This window comes from Solea solea, chromosome 16, assembly GCF_958295425.1.
Source record: "Solea solea chromosome 16, fSolSol10.1, whole genome shotgun sequence".
NCBI lineage: Eukaryota > Metazoa > Chordata > Actinopteri > Pleuronectiformes > Soleidae > Solea > Solea solea.
The window spans coordinates 2,368,701-2,373,700 of record NC_081149.1 but is presented as its reverse complement, the minus strand read 5'-3'; the positions used below and the strand labels follow the sequence as shown (position 1 = coordinate 2,373,700).

General features: G+C 50.7%; 13 non-coding genes across 13 annotated transcripts in view; 5 read left to right on the top strand and 8 right to left on the bottom strand.

Annotated features, from left to right (window-relative positions):
* Positions 1-224: 224 nt before the first annotated feature.
* On the bottom strand, positions 225-343 carry LOC131440765 (5S ribosomal RNA). Its single transcript, XR_009231452.1, has one exon. It is a non-coding gene; the product is annotated as a 5S ribosomal RNA (ribosomal RNA).
* A 308-nt stretch (positions 344-651) lies between these two features.
* On the top strand, positions 652-844 carry LOC131441755 (U2 spliceosomal RNA). Its single transcript, XR_009232354.1, has one exon. It is a non-coding gene; the product is annotated as a U2 spliceosomal RNA (small nuclear RNA).
* Positions 845-968: 124 nt separating this feature from the next.
* On the bottom strand, positions 969-1,087 carry LOC131440838 (5S ribosomal RNA). Its single transcript, XR_009231522.1, has one exon. It is a non-coding gene; the product is annotated as a 5S ribosomal RNA (ribosomal RNA).
* Positions 1,088-1,383: 296 nt separating this feature from the next.
* On the bottom strand, positions 1,384-1,502 carry LOC131440764 (5S ribosomal RNA). The gene has a single exon (XR_009231451.1). It is a non-coding gene; the product is annotated as a 5S ribosomal RNA (ribosomal RNA).
* A 308-nt stretch (positions 1,503-1,810) lies between these two features.
* On the top strand, positions 1,811-2,003 carry LOC131441754 (U2 spliceosomal RNA). Its single transcript, XR_009232353.1, has one exon. It is a non-coding gene; the product is annotated as a U2 spliceosomal RNA (small nuclear RNA).
* Positions 2,004-2,114: 111 nt separating this feature from the next.
* Positions 2,115-2,233, bottom strand: LOC131477392 (5S ribosomal RNA). The gene has a single exon (XR_009243732.1). It is a non-coding gene; the product is annotated as a 5S ribosomal RNA (ribosomal RNA).
* Positions 2,234-2,541: 308 nt separating this feature from the next.
* LOC131441753 (U2 spliceosomal RNA) lies at positions 2,542-2,734 on the top strand. The gene has a single exon (XR_009232352.1). It is a non-coding gene; the product is annotated as a U2 spliceosomal RNA (small nuclear RNA).
* Positions 2,735-2,858: 124 nt separating this feature from the next.
* On the bottom strand, positions 2,859-2,977 carry LOC131440994 (5S ribosomal RNA). Its single transcript, XR_009231673.1, has one exon. It is a non-coding gene; the product is annotated as a 5S ribosomal RNA (ribosomal RNA).
* A 296-nt stretch (positions 2,978-3,273) lies between these two features.
* Positions 3,274-3,392, bottom strand: LOC131440763 (5S ribosomal RNA). The gene has a single exon (XR_009231449.1). It is a non-coding gene; the product is annotated as a 5S ribosomal RNA (ribosomal RNA).
* A 308-nt stretch (positions 3,393-3,700) lies between these two features.
* LOC131441752 (U2 spliceosomal RNA) lies at positions 3,701-3,893 on the top strand. Its single transcript, XR_009232351.1, has one exon. It is a non-coding gene; the product is annotated as a U2 spliceosomal RNA (small nuclear RNA).
* Positions 3,894-4,017: 124 nt separating this feature from the next.
* On the bottom strand, positions 4,018-4,136 carry LOC131440993 (5S ribosomal RNA). The gene has a single exon (XR_009231672.1). It is a non-coding gene; the product is annotated as a 5S ribosomal RNA (ribosomal RNA).
* A 296-nt stretch (positions 4,137-4,432) lies between these two features.
* LOC131440762 (5S ribosomal RNA) lies at positions 4,433-4,551 on the bottom strand. The gene has a single exon (XR_009231448.1). It is a non-coding gene; the product is annotated as a 5S ribosomal RNA (ribosomal RNA).
* A 308-nt stretch (positions 4,552-4,859) lies between these two features.
* LOC131441750 (U2 spliceosomal RNA) overlaps positions 4,860-5,000 on the top strand; it is a 193-nt gene continuing 52 nt past the window's right edge. Inside the window, exon 1 of the small nuclear RNA XR_009232349.1 lies at positions 4,860-5,000. This exon is cut by the window's right edge and continues 52 nt beyond it. This is a non-coding gene — a small nuclear RNA (U2 spliceosomal RNA).

Sequence of the window (5,000 nt, the reverse complement as noted above, 5' to 3'; positions counted from 1 at the left end):
AGCCTTTCGAACACACTGCACTTGAGCCTTTATCTCCACTACCTGCTACACTCTATTCCAGTATTAGGAAGCTACACCGAGATGGGTAAGCTGCTCCCCATCTCCAAGCTTCTCACATGCTTGCAGAGCGACATCCAAGGCTGAAACTAGAAGGACGTTAACGTGTGCCCGTGCGTCAACGTAATTGCAAGCCCATGTTTCTTGTAAGGAAGCAGCAGTGTAAAAGCTTAAAGCACCTGGTATTCCCAGGCGGTCTCCCATCCAAGTACTAACCAGGCCCGACCCTGCTTAGCTTCCGAGATCAGACGAGATCGGGCGTGCTCAGGGTGGTATGGCCGTAAGCCGACGGGCTGGGGACACAGACTCCTTTTATAGACTAGGCAAGGCCCCCTGCTCGTGGAGGAGCTCAAAAGTCAGCCTTTCGAACGTTCAAGAGTTTAAGTTGTTTTTGGTGGGCTTTGCTGTATGGCCGCGCCCTTTGAGTGTGTCAAATGTCAAGCAGCTGTCCGTCAAGGCTCAGAGGTGCACTTAGATCACCTTGGGGCGGAGGTGATCAGCAGCAGCCTTTGTTATGCGCACTTAAAAAACATGGCACCACAACAAGTAACTTGTGTGCCAAGATCTTGAGTTGGCCCCAGACACTTGTGGGCCATCGCTTCTCGGCCTTTTGGCTAAGATCAAGTGTAGTATCTGTTCTTATCAGTTTAATATCTGATATGTCCTCTATATGGGGATTAAATATTAAATGCATTTTTGAGCATTGGGAGGTGAAAACTGGGGCTTGCTCTCTTCACTCCTTGCATTGACCTGGCATTGCAGTGCCACCAGGAACGGTGCACCATTCTCTTTTTTCTGTGAAAACCAAAGCAAGGCTGGAACTAGAAGGACGTTAACGTGTGCCTGTGCCCGTGCCCGTGCGTCAACGTAATTGCAAGCCCATGTTTCTTGTAAGGAAGCAGCAGTGTAAAAGCTTACAGCACCTGGTATTCCCAGGCGGTCTCCCATCCAAGTACTAACCAGGCCCAACCCTGCTTAGCTTCCGAGCTCAGACGAGATTGGGCGTGCTCAGGGTGGTATGGCCGTAAGCCCAGGGGCCGGGGACACAGACTCCTTTTATAGACTAGGCAAGGCCCCCTGCTCGTGGAGGAGCTCAAAAGTCAGCCTTTCGAACACACTGCACTTGAGCCTTTATCTCCACTACCTGCTACACTCTATTCCAGTATTAGGAAGCTACACCGAGATGGGTAAGCTGCTCCCCATCTCCAAGCTTCTCACATGCTTGCAGAGCGACATCCAAGGCTGAAACTAGAAGGACGTTAACGTGTGCCCGTGCGTCAACGTAATTGCAAGCCCATGTTTCTTGTAAGGAAGCAGCAGTGTAAAAGCTTAAAGCACCTGGTATTCCCAGGCGGTCTCCCATCCAAGTACTAACCAGGCCCGACCCTGCTTAGCTTCCGAGATCAGACGAGATCGGGCGTGCTCAGGGTGGTATGGCCGTAAGCCGACGGGCTGGGGACACAGACTCCTTTTATAGACTAGGCAAGGCCCCCTGCTCGTGGAGGAGCTCAAAAGTCAGCATTTCGAACGTTCAAGAGTTTAAGTTGTTTTTGGTGGGCTTTACTGTATGGCCGCGCCCTTTGAGTGTGTCAAATGTCAAGCAGCTGTCCGTCAAGGCTCAGAGGTGCACTTAGATCACCTTGGGGCGGAGGTGATCAGCAGCAGCCTTTGTTATGCGCACTTAAAAAACATGGCACCACAACAAGTAACTTGTGTGCCAAGATCTTGAGTTGGCCCCAGACACTTGTGGGCCATCGCTTCTCGGCCTTTTGGCTAAGATCAAGTGTAGTATCTGTTCTTATCAGTTTAATATCTGATATGTCCTCTATATGGGGATTAAATATTAAATGCATTTTTGAGCATTGGGAGGTGAAAACTGGGGCTTGCTCTCTTCACTCCTTGCATTGACCTGGCATTGCAGTGCCACCAGGAACGGTGCACCATTCTCTTTTTTCTGTGAAAACCAAAGCAAGGCTGGAACTAGAAGGACCTGTGCCCGTGCCCGTGCGTCAACGTAATTGCAAGCCCATGTTTCCTTAAGGAAGCAGCAGTGTAAAAACTTACAGCACCTGGTATTCCCAGGCGGTCTCCCATCAAAGTACTAACCAGGCCCGACCCTGCTTAGCTTCCGAGATCAGACGAGATCGGGCGTGCTCAGGGTGGTATGGCCGTAAGCCGACGGGCTGGGGACACAGACTCCTTTTATAGACTAGGCAAGGCCCCCTGCTCGTGGAGGAGCTCAAAAGTCAGCCTTTCGAACGTTCAAGAGTTTAAGTTGTTTTTGGTGGGCTTTGCTGTATGGCCGCGCCCTTTGAGTGTGTCAAATGTCAAGCAGCTGTCCGTCAAGGCTCAGAGGTGCACTTAGATCACCTTGGGGCGGAGGTGATCAGCAGCAGCCTTTGTTATGCGCACTTAAAAAACATGGCACCACAACAAGTAACTTGTGTGCCAAGATCTTGAGTTGGCCCCAGACACTTGTGGGCCATCGCTTCTCGGCCTTTTGGCTAAGATCAAGTGTAGTATCTGTTCTTATCAGTTTAATATCTGATATGTCCTCTATATGGGGATTAAATATTAAATGCATTTTTGAGCATTGGGAGGTGAAAACTGGGGCTTGCTCTCTTCACTCCTTGCATTGACCTGGCATTGCAGTGCCACCAGGAACGGTGCACCATTCTCTTTTTTCTGTGAAAACCAAAGCAAGGCTGGAACTAGAAGGACGTTAACGTGTGCCTGTGCCCGTGCCCGTGCGTCAACGTAATTGCAAGCCCATGTTTCTTGTAAGGAAGCAGCAGTGTAAAAGCTTACAGCACCTGGTATTCCCAGGCGGTCTCCCATCCAAGTACTAACCAGGCCCGACCCTGCTTAGCTTCCGAGCTCAGACGAGATTGGGCGTGCTCAGGGTGGTATGGCCGTAAGCCCAGGGGCCGGGGACACAGACTCCTTTTATAGACTAGGCAAGGCCCCCTGCTCGTGGAGGAGCTCAAAAGTCAGCCTTTCGAACACACTGCACTTGAGCCTTTATCTCCACTACCTGCTACACTCTATTCCAGTATTAGGAAGCTACACCGAGATGGGTAAGCTGCTCCCCATCTCCAAGCTTCTCACATGCTTGCAGAGCGACATCCAAGGCTGAAACTAGAAGGACGTTAACGTGTGCCCGTGCGTCAACGTAATTGCAAGCCCATGTTTCTTGTAAGGAAGCAGCAGTGTAAAAGCTTAAAGCACCTGGTATTCCCAGGCGGTCTCCCATCCAAGTACTAACCAGGCCCGACCCTGCTTAGCTTCCGAGATCAGACGAGATCGGGCGTGCTCAGGGTGGTATGGCCGTAAGCCGACGGGCTGGGGACACAGACTCCTTTTATAGACTAGGCAAGGCCCCCTGCTCGTGGAGGAGCTCAAAAGTCAGCCTTTCGAACGTTCAAGAGTTTAAGTTGTTTTTGGTGGGCTTTGCTGTATGGCCGCGCCCTTTGAGTGTGTCAAATGTCAAGCAGCTGTCCGTCAAGGCTCAGAGGTGCACTTAGATCACCTTGGGGCGGAGGTGATCAGCAGCAGCCTTTGTTATGCGCACTTAAAAAACATGGCACCACAACAAGTAACTTGTGTGCCAAGATCTTGAGTTGGCCCCAGACACTTGTGGGCCATCGCTTCTCGGCCTTTTGGCTAAGATCAAGTGTAGTATCTGTTCTTATCAGTTTAATATCTGATATGTCCTCTATATGGGGATTAAATATTAAATGCATTTTTGAGCATTGGGAGGTGAAAACTGGGGCTTGCTCTCTTCACTCCTTGCATTGACCTGGCATTGCAGTGCCACCAGGAACGGTGCACCATTCTCTTTTTTCTGTGAAAACCAAAGCAAGGCTGGAACTAGAAGGACGTTAACGTGTGCCTGTGCCCGTGCCCGTGCGTCAACGTAATTGCAAGCCCATGTTTCTTGTAAGGAAGCAGCAGTGTAAAAGCTTACAGCACCTGGTATTCCCAGGCGGTCTCCCATCCAAGTACTAACCAGGCCCGACCCTGCTTAGCTTCCGAGCTCAGACGAGATTGGGCGTGCTCAGGGTGGTATGGCCGTAAGCCCAGGGGCCGGGGACACAGACTCCTTTTATAGACTAGGCAAGGCCCCCTGCTCGTGGAGGAGCTCAAAAGTCAGCCTTTCGAACACACTGCACTTGAGCCTTTATCTCCACTACCTGCTACACTCTATTCCAGTATTAGGAAGCTACACCGAGATGGGTAAGCTGCTCCCCATCTCCAAGCTTCTCACATGCTTGCAGAGCGACATCCAAGGCTGAAACTAGAAGGACGTTAACGTGTGCCCGTGCGTCAACGTAATTGCAAGCCCATGTTTCTTGTAAGGAAGCAGCAGTGTAAAAGCTTAAAGCACCTGGTATTCCCAGGCGGTCTCCCATCCAAGTACTAACCAGGCCCGACCCTGCTTAGCTTCCGAGATCAGACGAGATCGGGCGTGCTCAGGGTGGTATGGCCGTAAGCCGACGGGCTGGGGACACAGACTCCTTTTATAGACTAGGCAAGGCCCCCTGCTCGTGGAGGAGCTCAAAAGTCAGCCTTTCGAACGTTCAAGAGTTTAAGTTGTTTTTGGTGGGCTTTGCTGTATGGCCGCGCCCTTTGAGTGTGTCAAATGTCAAGCAGCTGTCCGTCAAGGCTCAGAGGTGCACTTAGATCACCTTGGGGCGGAGGTGATCAGCAGCAGCCTTTGTTATGCGCACTTAAAAAACATGGCACCACAACAAGTAACTTGTGTGCCAAGATCTTGAGTTGGCCCCAGACACTTGTGGGCCATCGCTTCTCGGCCTTTTGGCTAAGATCAAGTGTAGTATCTGTTCTTATCAGTTTAATATCTGATATGTCCTCTATATGGGGATTAAATATTAAATGCATTTTTGAGCATTGGGAGGTGAAAACTGGGGCTTGCTCTCTTC